General features: G+C 41.7%; 1 protein-coding gene across 6 annotated transcripts in view; it reads left to right on the forward strand.

Moving 5' to 3' along the window:
- Ntm (neurotrimin) overlaps positions 1-18,039 on the forward strand; it is a 943,571-nt gene that overhangs the window by 203,835 nt on the left and 721,697 nt on the right. The gene's annotated exons all lie outside the window — the stretch shown is intronic.

Genomic DNA, 18,039 nt, shown 5'->3' on the forward strand with positions numbered 1-18,039 from the left:
AGACTGAGGCAGGAGGATCAAGAAGCCAGCCTCAGCAACTTAGGGAGGCACTAAGAAACTTAGTAAGACCTTATAAATAAATAAATAGAAAAAATGAAAAATAGAAAAAAGAAAAGGGCTAGGTTGTGGCTCAGTGCTAAGATGACCCTAGGTTCAATTCCTGGTATGTATGTATGTATAAATAAATAAGTAAATAAATAAATAGATTGATTGATAGATAGACCATGTGCAAAAACAGCAAATTTCTTTTACTTCAAGATCAGTAAAATTTGAGTTTGAAAGTAGACTTTTCTGTTGAATGACTGTGTGATTGCATCACTTTTTTGGCATCACTTTCTTCATTGGTAAAGAGGAATAATTGCATCTTTCTCATTAGGATTGCTGTGAAGGTTGAAAAAGTCATGTGTTTGAAAATACCTTGTAGCTAGGAGGCATCAATACATGTATGGGGATCAGGAAAGCATCCTGTGAGCCGATCACTTGGAAAAAATGACAAGGATTCTTTTGGGCATTTAGATGTGTGCATTTCAATAATGGACTCGCTTAGTTGCTCTGTCCTAAGGCTATCTATCAACTCTTATAGCACTTCTGTGAGGCACAGAACAAATGTGGATAATGGTGTCTCGATTTTATTAACAAAGTGAGTGTCCCAAGTACCAGTCAATATAACAATCAAAAAAAAAAAAAAATACAACTCTAGAAAGACAGATTGCTTCTTCTTTTAAAGCAGTGTTTTTCAAATCATATTTTGCATTTCACCTTTTCACGAAGAACCTAAAATAGAACACTGGTACGTATAATAGTAATGTTTCTTGGAAAGAAGGTGGCTGGCTCCTGCCTCCTCTGTTTTTCCCTCTTGCCCTGCAGGAGTCTCTGTAGCACCTCTAAGGACATCTAGTGGTTCCCAGGATACAACTTAAGAATCAATATTCTAAAGGCATGGAATTTTCTTTAGATTTTTATAATGGACAGTATGGATTAATAGTGATTTCCTACAGTCTTAGATTTATTAAGATGAAGTCATTGCAGACAAAACTCATTTCCTCATTTGAGAGTATTCTCCAGGGAAATGCAGTAGGCATAGTGAATCAGAGTTTCTGTAATGCATTTTATAAGTCTTTTTGCAATACCTTTGTTGGAATGATAAGAAAATTTACCTGGAATACGAGCAACATTAGGAAGATTAGCAAGTAGATGGACAACTATGGTCAACAGGTGCTGAATGACTAATTGGTGAATGTCAAGCAGAAACCTGCCAGGTTCCACTGCATGCTGGCTGTATCCTGTATCATTAAACATCTCCATCAGCAACTTGGATGAAGACACAGAGATGACACTTATCAAATTTGTGGATGACATGAAATTGGGAGGAAAGCAAATTTATCGGGTGATTGAATCCAGAAAGATCTTGTCAGGCTGGAGGAATGGAAAGATGATGAAATTTCACAGGAAAAAAATGTAATATTTTATAATTAGCACTCCAAAGCAAATTATTCAAATATAGGTTTATGTCATGTCTTATGTCAGATGCAGCTATAATCTAGCTAACTGCAGGAAGTAGACTCTCTTGGAAATAGTTTTTTTCAGGTAGATCTGAGCCCTCCATGATGAGGGGAAAGGGTCAGTGTATCAGGTACAATGTAGATTCTGGAAGAATAACTGGCTATAAGAAAGGGTGGTGGGTCAGACCACTTCAGGTTGAAAACAGAGACAGGGAACCAAGTACCTAAAATAATTCTTTCATTCTATCTGAATATATTCTCCAGGTTCTAGACTCAAACTACATGGGTTTAAGTTTTGTTACTTACCAGCGATGTACCCATAGATGTGTAACTTAAATTCTTTGTGCTTCAATTTCTGCTTCTATAGAATATAGGAGGCATTTGTAGCTACCTCTCATATAGGTTCGTCGAAGGGATACTTCTCACATAAACATATGAAGTATTTATTATTTTGACTGCTATGCACTGGATACACAGCTTGATTGAGAAGAAAGGATCAGGCACATTCTTACTTAGGAAGGAAGGTTGATAAGATCTAATCAGGGTACTCTGTGCTGGAGATATCCAAGGCCTGGAAGTTCAGCTAGAGAGTCCCAAGAAGAAAGAAAGGGAGTCAGGGTCCAGATCTGTAATAACAAGGATAAACTAAAAGTTTGGAGAGGAAAGTGTAATCTAAGCCATGAAAAGAAATGCAAAGTCAGCTGTGGTGGCTCATGGCCTGTAATCCCAGCAGCTACAAAGGCTAAGGCAGGTGTTAGGCAATTTAGTGAGACCCTGTCTCTAAATAAAATACAATAATAATAATAATAATAATAATACGTGGGGGGCAGATGGTGCTTGAAATATGAATTTCAGGCTCCCGAGTTCAATCCCTGATACCCATTCCCCCCCCACAAAAAAAATGGAAAGTTTGAATTATACTAATAATTGACAGAAGGCCCCAATGTTGCACTGGTATACTCTAAACCTCTTGTGTTTGCGATCTAGATTGACTGTAAAGTAAAAGGTGTGGAAACAGAAGCAATGGGGCTGGAAACTAGGAGGCATTTAACAGATTGAAGAAGTAGAGCTTAGTCATAGTGCAGAAAAGAAAGAAAGGAAGAAAGAAAATAAAATCTTTTTTTTTTCTTTTCTAATTGCACATTACCCACAAGTTAAAAGTGAGGTCCCATCTCCTTTATATTACATTAACCAAAAGTGTTGAATCATAAACCCATCAGGCAGTACCATGAAAATCATTATGTTACATTTAAGAGTGGACATGGCCCATGCCAGGAAGGATGGTAATTTGATAGCCACACAAAATGATGAGAAAAGAGAAATGATGAGAAATCGAGCTTGTGGTGTCCTCTGAGAGAAAAAAGACCTTGTCCATACCTGGGCATGTGATTCCTTTCAATATTTGTAGGGCTGTCTTGGAAAGGAAGAGTGGCTGGCCCTTGCTCATTGTGTTACCTGGGACCAGAGGGAGGAAACTTAAACCCTCAAATCCAAAGTCAATGCAATGCCAAAGATGGAGAGATCCATGATGGGAAAGGGTATAGTTTCCATGGGCTGGGGAAGGGTGTCTAGGGAGTTTTCTTGGCATTGCTCAAAATACTGGGCCAGATGATGAAACCCTAAAATTTCTCCAAACATAGTATCCTATATTTCTATGAAAACTACTATGAAGCAGTTGAGCAAGCCCCAGGGTTTTGGCTGTGGTTCTAACAAATCAATGCCATCTTTGGAATGGCTGCCCTGGGTGATGGCCCATTCTGCTGTCCTTGCAGAAGTCATTCTTGGGAAGCAAGCTGTAGTTCTCTGCCGAGCCAGGAGGTGGAGGCGGCCCTGTAATGTACCTGGAGAGCCCCATCGGGAGGGCTGTGTGATGAAGTTGAGAAGGAGCTATCTGTGTGGATTGGCAGCCATAAAGGAATGTGAGAGCTAATCACCCACCATCTGTCTTCATTTTGCTAACCCCCTCTATTGGATGCCACAAGCAGCTCACTTCCTATATTTATAAACATCCCCAATCAGTCATTTCTCTGCCCGCTGTCACATATTTGTGGCATTAATGCTGGCTGCTTTATCACAGATTGGACTTCAATTCAGGCATAACTCTCATATACTGTGGTTCTGAGATCTTTATGGCCATATTACAGTCTATGGCTGAGTTGTGATTACACATCAGTACTGTGAGGCCACAGACGGTGATTTGGCCCACTCCTACCCACCTGCCAGCCCTGCCCTCCGAGGTTGTTATAGATCATGTTACAGACACAGAAAAATGGGATATGAAAGAGTGAGAGGGAACAAAGGCTTAGACACACTGTTACCAGCATTTGGGGCGGGCCAGGGCTGCTCTATAGGGCTGAGATCTCACAAGATGACTCCTTTTGGCAGAGGTACTGGACAGATGGAGAGAGTTATGGGGGGAAAAGGAGAGGTGAGAGGGAGATGGCTATGATGGAACTGACTTTCTGGTCACCCTCATCTCAAGCTCTCAGTGGGCTGTAGACTTTCTTTATTCTGTGCCTGAAATATCAATCCTGAATGCAATTTAGGATTTCATCTTACTCTACCATCATGCTTGTCCCATTCATGAGATTGTTCTTCTTATAGAGATGGGAAAAAGTCTTTTTAAAATTTAGTTTAATTTAACTTTTTTAGTTCACTGCATTTGGGTTCTTGTAGCTGCTAAGAATGGACCCTGGGAATCACAGTCACAGGAAGAAAAGGCAGAAATTCTCTCTCATGGAAATCACAGTGACCATTCGAAGATCAGAAATAAGAGTTATACTTGGTCAGTAGGCATACAAAAAACTGGAGTCTGCATTGTAAAATTTTAGGGAATCGTGGGGCCCTGGGTCATTGCTACAAAGGAGTGGGATTTGAAGTATGACATTAGGATTCAAAGAAAATATTATCATCATTCTGTTGCATAAACAACTTTTTCAGTCTTCTTGACCAGGCCTGTTCCCACTATTCAAGGTACCACAAGATGAGCTCTTCACCTTGGGTAGTCAGAATTTTCTAGTCTTCCCCCAAATTTCTGAGGCTGATAGCCGCCCAGCACATCTTGCTATCCTTTCATCTTTTTATCATGTCTTTCCTTCTCTTTTCCTCTTTATTCCCAAATGTCAATACTGTTCTTTTCCTCAGTCTCCTAAGAGCTATGACCTCAGGTTATTACTGAAGGCTGGATGCTAACAGAGGAGAGCTACTTCAGGGAACATGGAGAGGTCCAATCTGTATCAAAAGACAAAATCACAACAGATTAAGTTGAAATTAGCTTTTACTTTTGATTCTAGAATTGAGCCCCTCATTTTCTAAAATATAAAGTGAATATCCCTATGAGTTAAGCAGAGGAGGTTGGCTTTTAGGCAGAAAAGGGCTGAGCAAAGCAGAAAGAGAACATAAAGCAGATTGGTTATTTCAACCCAAAATCAGATTGGTTTTTAAGGGTTAAAACAGGAGGACATCCCTAGCCCTGGTGAAAGCAAAATTAACCAAAAATGGGAGCAGATCTCAGATCAGCATGCTGTCTTTATGAAGCATGGATGGAATGGCCACATTTTCAGGGAGAAAATGGCAACTGGTTATAAGAGGGGTCTTATTTTATAGGTTTTGGTGAGAGTTAATCATAGCAGAATGTTTACTGTGACTATATCATTAGATAATGAGGACGTGCGGGTTGGGCAGTCATGAAACTAGTTGTGCAGGTTCAAAGCTTAAATCAGGAAAACAGCTGTAAAAAGCTCAAAATCCATTGATACTGGGATGAAAGTCTAGAGCCCAGAGCTCATCCTTTGCCTTCCCCTTTTCCCCTCAGATCACCCTGTCCTCCTTTGCTCCCTGGGGGCTGTCATTTTCATTTTCGTGGGGAATATTATTTTCCATATCCTTCACATAGTACCTCAGACAAGGGTTCGTTGGATTCTCATGCATTTTGGAAAACTGGCCCATTTAAATTCCAGTTTGATTTACTGGCACTTAGCTTAGATGACTCCATTCTGGAGTTTGGTCTGATCTCTTGGAGCCCTAGTGCAAGCTAGTTTGAAGCAATAGCCTCTCACAAACTTCCTTTCATGTTAGATATCAGAAATCAGAATCAGATTTCTGATGCTTAGTACCAACCTTTCCCAGGGACCCCCTCTCCTCTCTCTCCTATGGTACCTGATACTTTTCTGAATTCCAGTGCCCCAACTTGCCCCTCACTCTCCCAGCCTTTTCTCAAGGGAAACTAATTGGTTTCTTCAACTACCCTTAACTCCCCGAGATTCTGCTCTGCCTTCAAAGAAAACAGGCATTGACATTTTATTTTGTGGAAACTTTTTTTCCTGGTGATTTCAAGATCCTCTTTGGGGTGGGGGTGGGGGGAGATTAGGGTGTAGCTTAGTGGTAGAACACTTGCTTAGCATAGCGGAAGCCCCAGGTTGATTTTCCAGCAATGGAAAAAAAAATGACCCTTTCTGGATCCTCTCTGATCTTTTCCTCTGCCAATCAAGAAGCTTGCTAAACTGGTCCTCATCTACCTTACTCCAGCCCTCTGCACCCCCCCCCCCCCCAAAAAAAAGCCAGCTTCAGAGGGATGAATTCAGCTTTCCATCCCCTGTAATACACCAAGGGCACACTTTCAAAACTGTACCCCTGGAGGTTTTCTGCACTAGTGAGATCTGTTTTAAATGAACAACAAGAATAGCCTTGAGAGGGAAAATATGAACTAGAGTCAACACTGACTGGCACCCAGCAGTGAGCAAGAAACGTGGCGGAAAAAGTCTAGCTCTTCCTGTTTCTCAGCCAGGCCTCTCCCCTCCACCAGGAAAGCTGACTATATGTAAATGAGCCCCTCAGCTTTTCTTAGAGTCAGAGCAGTAGCTGCACTTCTAAATTTAAGTAATATACTGCTAAAGTTAGTAGTTAAGTTATGCTTTGGAGTTAGACTGCCTGCATTTAAATCTGTGCTTTCTCACTTATTACTTTTTATTTGTTGTTGTATTTTTATTTTGGGTGAGTCTCCATTTTCTCCTCTGGAAAAAAAAAGTCGGGGGATCACCTTATTTACCAAAGTTTTGATAGAAGGTGTAGTCAATTAATGCCTTCGAAACATGTGGAAAATTTCTTGGTATACAGTTAACACCAATACTTTATGCAATGCTGTTACAGTCACACATTGCTTGGCAAAGGGACTGCATTCTGAGAAATGTGTTGTTAGGTGATTTTGTCACTGTGTGAATATCACAGAGTGTAGCCATGCAAACCAAGACCTCTAAGACATGGCAAGGCAATATAATATTATGGGACCACCATAGTGTATTCAGTTCATTATGGACCACAATGTCATTATGTGGTATATGACTATATTGATAGTTATCAGTGTCACATTCTCCATGTCTCCTACTCTTCTGTTAAACAACAACAACAACAAAAAACCAGCCTTTTTTTCAGATTAGCTAAGTCTGGAAATAATGCCATATAATGTCATTGCATAAGAACTGAGTGCCTGTGTGTGTGTGTTATGGACTTCTACCGACCCAGATTTTACTAGCCTGGCTGTGACTTTGGTTTAACTGAAACTTAAAGGAAATCTAATTGAAAATATTTCTTAAATACAGTGGTTACAAACACTTCAGGATTGATTGATATAAATGTTCCTGTTTTCTTGTGTGGGTACTAGTTTCCCTTGCTCCCTTGGATTATCCAAATGCTTCATTAATCTTTTTCCACAGTATTTGGGGAGCTGATTTGGAAGCTAGTTTCTGAGTCCTCACTTCCAACAGAACAGATTATGTTCTGTGTTTTTTCAGTTTGGTCAGATCACTGTGCTAAATACTGACTTTCTTATTTGCCCTGAACAGTAAAGAAGACTGTCTTTCTGTACCTTAAATTTAATTCACTTCAGAGAAATCTGAAGGTTCATAATGATGATACCTCCCCACCTAACCTCCCCCAACACATAATACACATTTTCCATTATCTACTTCCATAGTATGTGTGGCAAGTAGTTATTAAAATATTAAATCTAAGATATCTTTTTCATAAAATATTAAGGGAGAAAGTCTGTTTCAACACTGTTTTAACATGAAATAATAAACAAACTGCAGTAATTGGATATTTTTCTTCTGAAAGTCTTGTGCCTCTAGAAAAATCACCCTAGCAAATGTGCAATTCAGAGAAGTAATCGCTCCTTACCTGCAGACACTGTGCTTTTCCATGTTCAAAGACCATTCTTTAAACATTAATTAGTTACCCCACTAAATATCCTAGGAAGTATGGATTAATATCTTCTAAACACAGATGGAGACTCGAAGAGAGAGGGAAGCAGCGTCCTGCCTCACATCACCCAACAATTCTAAGGCAGGAGTTTCTGTTAAATCCTGGCACATGGACCAGAAATTACTCATAAAGTGTGGGTAGGTGTTATTTAGCCTAAATTTCAAGTGGGTTACTTGCTGCTGATATTTGTTTCCCCCTTTCTGTGAGATGCTGGGAATCTACTGGGACACTCTTAGTGCATAAGGCTTTCTTTGATTTTTGAGAACTCTATAAATGAGTCCCTGAAAAGTGCTTTCATTTTCACCCTTGAATTCCAGCTAGGAGATGTTATAATGGGGATCTCCCTCCAGCCCAGCAGCATGAGTCCTCCTGGTTTTTAAGGGCCTATTTTAGCCACAAGTGATTTTTATTATTATTATTATTTGGTAAATGCTAAAAAGTAGAAAGAAGAGAGCTGCCGTATCAGACCACAAGACATAAAAGGGCACAGCATCTTGCTATGATTAGAATGTGACAGTCCTCTTATTCTCAGGTGCTACATCCCAAGATCCTGAGTAGACGCCTACAACCACAGTTAGTACTGAACCCTACATATAGTGTTTTTGGTGTGTGTGTGTGTGTGTGTTTTTGGTGTGTGTGTGTGTGTGTTTTTGGTGTGTGTGTGTGTGTGTGTGTGTGTGTTAAAGTTAAATTTCCACATTAGGTTCAGCAAGATTAATTAATGTAATGATGGTTGTATGAATATGGCCTCTCTCTCTCTCTCTCCCTCAGAATATCTTATTTTATTGTATCCATTCTTCCTGAGACCATGTGAGTTGAGACAATACTATGGTTGACTGCAGGTAACTGAAACCTCAGAAAGCATAACCGTGGTTCAGCTAAGACTACTTACTGTACACTAGGACTAGCAAAAGTGAAAAGCTCAGAAGTAAACTGGCTACAAATCTTTTTTGCTGACAGTGCCTGAGTCCCCAGTGTACGTCTTTAGGTCCCTACCCTGTGCTTTTCTTTGAATACTTATGATGTGCCCATCTCATAAAACCACTTGTAACCATTCCCCATAATTGCAGCATGAAAAGTGAACTGATCAGCATCCAACATTTATGGTCAGCTACTAACCCAGCCAGCATTTTCTATTAATACTCTGCCTTTATATGCCATGATCGTAGAGCAATTTACGGAGATTAATTAGAAGTGCCTCAGAACTCTCATCTATGGTGGGGGCAGGAGTGGAGACCATGAGATGGGAGGTAAATTAGCCTTCCCTGAGGGTGGAAAGTGAGGATTCTCAGTAAGGACTGGCCTGATTCAAGAGAATAAAACTCTGTGTTCCATTAGTAGTCCACAGAGAAACAATCTGTCATTGGATGCTACCAAAATGATTTTGCTGTGAGAAAATAAAAAAAAGCTGTGTTTGTTTGTTTTTTATTTGAAAAATGATGTAAATTCTCAAATTGGTTGATACCCCTGGGGTTTTGGCAAGATGTCCAAGATATCTATAATTTTAAGAATTATACTATATGACACCCCAAAGTGAACCACTGCAGGTTTTGCTCTTACCTGCCCCAGAGCCTGCAATCCCTGGTTCCCTGGGAGGCCAGGGTTTGCTGGTATCAGTAGGACTCCTGAATGTCTGGGACTGTGGAGACTGTCCTCTCTGGGGTCCCCTCCAAGACCTGCACTAGGCTGATGCTGAGAGAATCTGCTTGTCAGAGAATAAGGAATGATGGCAGAGAAAGGACTCCATCAGGCCATTGAGGAAGTGCAGCTGTTGAGAGGCCAAGGGGCGGGGTGGGGAAAGCTGCAGTGACGTTCTGTTTTGTTCTTGCAACCAAGGCACAAATTAAGGCAAAATTAGAGACTTTCTTGGATGGATGGGAGGAGGAGGAAGACTGGGAAGCAGAGCTTTTAAGGACAGCAATTTGAGAACATCTGAGACAAATCTGTGGCTGATTCTTTATTTTTATGGATTAGTTAGTGACTTTCTTTTTGGATTCCGGAGGGGTTCCCTTCCCCCCCTTCCTTTCCATTTTTTGCACCATGCACATGTAAATGTGATTGAGAATTCTTTCGTCAGATCTGCTGCCTTGGCAGCCTTCCTGCCAGCTGGACTGGCTGGGGGAACCACGCTGAAGGCTTGATTGCCATTGACAAGTTCTCTGGGCTCTGTGGGAAGTTTGTCTCTGGAGACACTCCCTAGACCCTTGTTTGGGGTTTAATGCCTGCTGGAGTGGAGTGCAGATGGGACCTCAGGGGGCACCCAAGTCACCACCACCATCTTGCTTGGCTCCACACAGCAAGGCAGTTGCTCATGCAGAAACAGCTACTCATCAGTGCAGAATCATTGATGCCCAAAACCTTGGCAGATTTAGAAGGGTCCTGAATCCACATCCACTTTCTCTGTCTCCAAATAGAATGGGCCATCAAACCACCAAGATAGAAGTGTAAAATTCTTGCCCACTCAAGATGATTGTAGTGGGCAGCCAATCCTGTCTTTTGCTACAATTCCAGCTCATTCTCTGTTTTTCATCTTCTCTTCTCGCCAACCTTGGCTTCAGGCCCTATTTTTTGGTTTGTATTTTTTTTTCTTATTCTCTTTCCTTTCTGCTGCCTTGCTAGACAAATTCTCACTAATTTGCCAGAATATAACTTAAACCTTCTATTCTCCACAAGTTTTCTCTGATCACAAACAAGGATCAAACTGTTGAGCACAGAACCTGGCCTATAGTAACTTATCTCTAAAGGTCAGTGGTATTAGATGCTGCTGTCATGGGGAATCTCCTCTCTCTCTCTCTCTCTCTCTCTCTCTCTCTCTCTCTCTCTCTCTCTCTCTCTCTCGGTCTTTCTTCTATGTCTCAGGTTTATGTTGCTATATGCAACCAAGTCTCTCCAGAGGTTACTTTGTCTAGGTGGCAGGAAGCCACTAAGCCAGTCCCCAACACCCTTGTCTTCTCCCCTTGAGTAGGATTTGGTTTTATTGACTCAATTCTAACAAGTAAAATATAACAGAAGTAGCAGGATGTCATTGCCAAAATTTTGATATACAAGGACCATGGCTTTTTTCTTGGGAAAACTCTCCTTCTCTCTTGGATTGCTCACCCTGAGGGAGGCCAGCTGCCAGGTTGTGAGGCACCCCTGCAGAGAGGTCCAGTTGGCAAGGGACCAACACCTGCCGACAGTCACATAAGTAAGCTTGAAGCAGATCTCTCTCTTCCGTTGGAGCCCTTAGATGAGACCACATCTCTGATCAACAGCTTGACTATAGCCTCATGAGAGACCTTGAGCCAGACTTACCCAGGTCAACTGTGCCCAGATTCTTGACCCCAGAAACTATGAGATAATGACTGCTGTCTCAGCTATTTTGATACACTGTGACAGATAACTAATACAGTGGGTTACAAGGCCATCATGATACCCCACCCTCCGCTTAACCTATTTTAAAGACTGAAAGTTCTCAAAATACTCAACAGCCGCTTGGAAGTAAAAGACTCTTTAAAACATATTTAATCCTTATGAAGAAATAGTCTATATCACTGCTCTCACACTGATTGTGTCTAAATCTAGAGCAATGTCAGTTATTGAAAGAGGTGTCAAATTTGAAGTGGCCTAAAAAATAAGTGCTCAATTACAAAACTATGGAATAAGTAAAAGTACTCAGAAAAGAGAGGGACGGGCAGAGCTAACTGTGCCCAGACATTATTCCACACGGCTTGCATTATATCACCTCATTCCACTCTCACATCAATCTTCTGGAGTAGATTCTATTATCATCTCCATTTTACAGATGAGACTGCTAAGGCACAGAGAGTTTAAATGCATTTTCCAATGTTGTGTAGCTAATAAAAGTCTTACTTTGAAGTCCGTACTCTTGGCCACAAATTATTCTACTCTACCATCCCAGACAGATTCAAGTTATTAAACACAATCAGATCTTAGGACTCATAAATATTGATGTATTGAAAAATTGATGAATTATTTAGCTGTGGAATAAATTCGATACTATATTTCACATTTTAAAATTCCATCCCGTATATGTAAACCTTATTTCACCAGTCGTAATACAGATCTACGTGAGTGGAATTGTATCTTAAGTGTTCCTCGACACCCAGTTCAGGACTTTGCTCTTTCACAATGATGCATCAGAAATAACAGGAGGAAGCAACTCCCATGGGCCAGCATACGGAGAAATACAACAGTCACAGCATTGACGGAGGGCACTAGATATCTAAGCAAGTTAAGTCTTGGTGGAATAGAAAGTAAGACACAGAAAAAGTAAATCATCGTGTTTAGTGAGAGGTTGATGAGAACAGTGGCCCATAGTTGAGGATCAAGCAAGGTCAGATCACAGAAAGGCATCTAACAATATATTATATGTGGAATGCTTGCTGAGTGGCAGAAATTATTCTAAATTGTTTACATGTATCATCACCTTTGATACTTATATCACCACAAGAAATGGTTACCGAAATTATCGCATTTCACAGATGGAGAAACAGAGGCAGAGAGATTGCTGTTTACTTCAAGCTAGAATTTATTCACTGATGGGTCAGGATGTATGGGAGATTTGCTTCAAGTTCACTTTTGTGATTTCTGGAAAGTGTTGGTCCCATGTCAACTAGGCATCTCTGCAGGGCTGCTTCACAACATGGTAGCTGGCCTCCTCCTGGGTGGGCACTTTCAAGTTGGCCTGGTCCTAAATCGTTCCTCTTGACCATTGCATTGAACTTTCTTAGCAATATGGTCTGAGACAGTGATACTGATCAGCAAAGGCCATGAAGCAAGTTTGAACATAGGAATGAGAAAACTTATGTTTTGGTGTTTTTAAAAAATAAATGTTGGACCTGGGTAGGACAGAGGTACGAAACCCAACTGTAGCCAGTTATTTGACATCTTGGCAAAGTGATCTCACCCAGAACTAGAACAAATAATTAAAAGAAATAAGAAAGGTCTGTCATAAATATTCAGTCCTGGTAGAACTTTACCATGCATCAAATTTTTATCACTTCTTATGGGTCTATTATGGATAAAGGCTTTGAGCAGGGTGCTATGGGTACATAAAGAAATATAAGTCAAAGTCCCCGTCCTCTTCAAGAAGACAAGGCACAAATGTTTAACTCAGGGCAATGCACTTACTGTTAAATGGGCTAAAGATATTAACTGCTGGACAATCCCAAGAGTGCTCACTGGAACAATCCCAAAGTGCTCACTTGGGCAAGGAGCAAGAGGTCATCCTGTGAGAATGTGAGAGAAGGAAGGATGTCATCCATGGAGGCCTGCTCCTGTCATGGTAAAGTGAGTGAAAGGATTATACAGGAGATGCCCCAAAGTCAGATCCTGCCATCCAGGGAGGTGGGTTTCACTCTGTAGATCCTGGATAGCTGCTGTAGGTTCGTGAAGAGACAGGGACCATATTAAAAGTAGTATTTAAGGGAGAGTAACAAAGCAGTTATGTAGGCTGCCATGCAGTGGTTAAACTGGAAAACTAGCTAGATAAATGAACCAGATAAATAAAAGATGACATAGATAGAGATAGATAAGACACATACAAATAGATTCAGGGTCTTGTTACATAGTCAGAAGGTGCTGGGCTAGAAGCCAGAAGACTTGGTAAATACAACTAAGCTGGGTGTGGTGGTACATTCCTCTAGTTCAGCCTCTTGGGAGACTGAGGTGGGACGATCCCTTGAGCTCAGGAGTTCAACACCAGTGTTGTCAATATAATGAGAACCCATCTCAATATACACACATATTTATACCCATACAGATATGAACACACAGGTATTCCTATTCCATATTATATCACTTTAAGACTCCATGGGAGTTTGAGCAGGCATTTCTCTTCTCTGTGGCATACATTCTTTATTACCAAGTGATGGGCTTGGAGAAGATTACCTTGAAGACCCTTCCAGAATTCTGGATTGCTCACACCACTGCTCCCTCAATTACTGTAGTCATCTAAAGCAGCCCACACATCCACTTCTACCTGCAACTGCAGTGCAAGGCTTTAACACCGGTTTCTGAGGAGCCCCATCTTCTTCTTCCTTGCACAAGAGGATGAAGCCAGAATTTTTTCCTTCTCTATGTTAATTCCAAATCCCAATCGATGGTTTGTGTTTGGCACCTTCTGGGGACTAGGTTTAAATATGACATACCAGCTCTTCCTCATTATCTTTGTTGAGCAAGTTTTTCAAAAGCACACACACACACACACACAGTGCCAGAGGAATGCACTGGCATTCCAGCCCTGACCTCACTGCTAAAAGACAAAACCCAAGGTTACAGGGAACTCCCACCTAGTCCTCCTTAGATGGAGGTACAAGTCTTGCCACGATGAACTGAGTGGTGAACCTGATGCCCACATGTGCCGTACATTTCAGAACATAGGGGAAGAATGGTGCTCCCAACTAAAACCCAACATAGAAGTAAGAGATATACTCTCTCACATACACATGCCAGAATCCTAATAAATGCAGATATAACTAAGGAAAAAGAATGTTTTCCAACCTGCTCTTAAAAGTGACTTTCAAATCGGTCAGTGAATATAATTACGCAGCATTTCAGACTGTTATGCTCAACCCCTCCCACCAGGCCTTGAATAGATTCCATTGGCAAGGCACGTTCTCATAAAGTGGGTAGGAATAGAGACCCTCTGCCCTGCCCCCATTGGCTGTCATCTGTGTCCTTTCTGTTTTCATAACCAGGACGATCCAATAGCAGTGATAACTCTAAGTGGTCATGTCAAAAATAAATCCCCAAGCCCGAGGGGAAGTAGGTGAAAGCAGAGTTACTGAAGTAATCAGAAGTGGGGTTTCCTAAGAGTTGAATGTTCATTAGACCTACAAACAGCAAACAGGTAGATGCCACAGGATCAAGACCAAGTGTCCTGTTGGAAGGCCAAGGGTGAGAACTTGAAAAATAAGCAGGAGCCTCAGATTTTAAGAACAGGGTCAGGAAAGAGTGCAAAGCAGATCCCAAGGATAGGACTAAGGGAGAATAAATGCCATGGACTCTGGTCCCTGCCATCTGAGCAGAATGCCAGGCCAGGTGTCCCCTACACGACATGAGGGCATTTTGAGGCTTCTTAATGCTCCAGTGTCAGGCCACTGGCATTATTTTTAGTTATCATGACAGTAATTTTTCCTTCTTCACATGCTTACACAAGAGTAGGCCCTGTGTAGGGGCTTTAAGACATTGTTCAATGGATGTGCACGAGGAGGACGTTGACATGAACACTCTCCACATTTTAAAAATGAAGCCGGCTTAAGAAATTTGTCCAAGGTATACTGTAAAAATGGCAGATTTGATCCCAAATCCAATGCTCCTAACAACTGATTTTTGCTGTACCCTCACACTTCCAAGGAACAGAAGACAAGTTGACTCCCAAGCATGATTTGGATTTTGCTCATTTGCCCTGTGGTGAGGTGAAGTCAGAAGCAGGGCTGTGCTTCATTTAGTGAGCACTTGAAACTCCCGGGCAAGGACTCTAGGTAACTCCAGGTGATAACAGCATGTAGCAGATTGATGGGCCAAAACATCCTTGGGCATAAGTTCTGTATATCTACTCTGGGGGAGTCAGCTTTGTTGATTCAGACAGAGCTTCAACTTGTTAGGGGAACTTCTTGCTACCTCAATTAAGTCCCAGATTCTAACCTCCTCCAGACTCCACTGGGCTGCTGTCCATTGCCATCTCATCATTATTCATTCTTCTCAGAACCAGCAGTCTCTGCTGGATCCTGAATGGTCCCTGAGGAAGGGGGAACTTCCTTGGGTGGGGCAAATCTATAACACATGACTTCCTGTAGGCAGAAACTATGCTGGGTGCCTCACAGGGGAGAGATGAAGTCTCCTATCATCTTGCTTGGCTTGGCCACTAGTGACAGGTGTGGTGCTGAACTGGGATATGCTGGGTTTAAGGGTCACACTGTATCCTTCCATAGAGTTTAGGATCCAGGCTAGCAAGTCCATCTGGCAGCCCTATATGGTGATACATGGAAACCCTGTCCAAGAGTATTGTCTGGTGACGAGCTGAGACAAATAGTTCTCAGTTTCAATGATTTGAGGCTGGTGATTTGCTCCCCAGAAAGTCCACTGATATTCTTCCAACCCTTTTGACTTCAGTGTGTCTCTTAACCAAGTGACAGGTGCATTCTGTCACATGGAAAGACCATATGCATGTGGATGGCTCAGCCCAAAGCATCATAACCACTGTGGGAGATGCTCAGAATACAAATGTGCCTGGACATGGGGCACCAGGTCCGCTAAGAGGGAGATGACTTATTCATAGCTGAAATATGGTTCTATGCCTCTAACCTAAATTACACATGCTGCAAGTTAAACCTAATTTTATTTTATTGAAGAAGCTTCTTTCATGTTGTGCTCTTGGTTAAAACAAATTCCATTTATTGGGCCAGCATTAGAAAAAAAAATACATAGTCTTTGCTACGTAGATTATGGCACTTCTTCATTTTATCTATTTGTACAAGTAGAAATTTTTCCTGAGGTCTGAAAACCATGCTTTTCATGATAGGTTCTTGACTTGGTCAAGTTGATAAGAAAGTAACCACATTTTATAAAACATCTATGCTCTCATTCAATTTTACCCTAGTTAACTGAACGTTGGACAATGGGATAGAGGAGGACAGAATTAGCGGGACTATAATTCTGAAATATGTAATATAGTAGGCTAAGTGTTGACTCCAGACACAGATTCAGTCATTGTCATTATTAGTTGAGAAACCCTGAACATGTTACTCTCTGAGACACAATCTCCTCCTCTGTAAAATGATGTTACATTGTCTACCTCCTAAAAAGCAGTAGCTATATTCTTTCAATCTAAGATTCACATTGTCTATAGTCTAGAACTAAAAATTACAGATGATCCATAACTTTATTGGTAAACAGGTCAATGTGTGATTGGCTTTGGTGCAGGTCATTGAAATAACATATTCAGAAAGCTTTACAAAGCTTAGGTTTTAGTGAGTCTCTCAAAAACAAAAACAAAGACCTGTATCTTTTGTTCTGCAGTGGCATTGGGAGCTATGTGACCTGGGTCTAAAAATCTCTCCTATTTACCCCAAACACACACACACACACACACACACACACACACACACACACACACACGCACACACACACACACAAGCACACACACCCTCTTTCAAAGTTGGTCTGTAATTGCTCTCCCTCCTTTCTCCCACCACCACTTGCTCCCTTTCCCTTCCTGGGCTCCTTGCTAGTCCTTGCTTACTGCACTTTTCATGGGGCAGCCCCCAGGTCCCTTCTGTCTCCCCACCATCCTGGGCTGAAAGCAGATGTGCAGCAGCCTACCATCCTCTCAGATGGTGCACTGTCCCTGTCAATCCCTGGCTATGTCTGGCAGCTGGAATTGCAATTCTCCTTGTTTACAATGCATTGTAATTGCAGACACAGGCTATGCTGTCACTTGTAATTTTATCTTGTCCTGTTCTTCCAGCTCACTCCCTTGCCTAAGTGCCAAGCTGCTGCCCTTGTGAGAGGAACTATTGGGAGGAAATGTGCTCCAACATTTGGCAAAAAGCAAACTATTATGTACGTCTCATTCTCTCCCTCTCTTGCTTTTGTTTGAAAGCAAGAGCAAATCTACCCCTCATGCAGACCCTACCACCAATACCTTCTCTTCCTCATGGCTACCAATACCTTGGCTTTCCTGCTTCATTTTGGACTTTTGCTTCAGTAAATCTGAAGGTGAGAGGGGGATTACCTTCTCTATTAACCTATTGTCTTCCAACAAAAGACTATTTCCTTGTCTGAGCAGCGTGTGCCTGGAATCTCCTGGAGACAGGTAACTGACTGTAGATCTCAAAGCATGACATCATCATGACTGGGGAACAAAGCCTCACTGGAACTCATGACAGGGAACTAAGCCTCACTGGTGCCCATGAAATGGAGATGTCCTCACCTGTGGATCTGAAACAGGCCAGGGGAAGGACCTCTTCACCCCACGCTGGGCTGGGCACTGTTCCCACTGAATCCCCACTATAGCTTGGCAAAAAAGCATTATTTCACAGATGAGAAAATTGTACACAAATGCTCAATTGAAGGACACCCAGCTAGTAAATATGCCCCCAATGAGCAGCATGTTTCTCTGTTTCTGGGCATGTTTGATCTCTGAAAATAGCATGTTATTTTATGATGTTCTGTCTGTGTGTCTGCTGCTATACTATAGGAGTCTTGAGGGTGGGGCCTTTTATTTAATTTGTCCCCTCAGCATTCAGCACAGTGCCCAATTCCTAACAGGCCT

This window comes from Ictidomys tridecemlineatus, chromosome 4, assembly GCF_052094955.1.
Source record: "Ictidomys tridecemlineatus isolate mIctTri1 chromosome 4, mIctTri1.hap1, whole genome shotgun sequence".
Lineage (NCBI taxonomy): Eukaryota > Metazoa > Chordata > Mammalia > Rodentia > Sciuridae > Ictidomys > Ictidomys tridecemlineatus.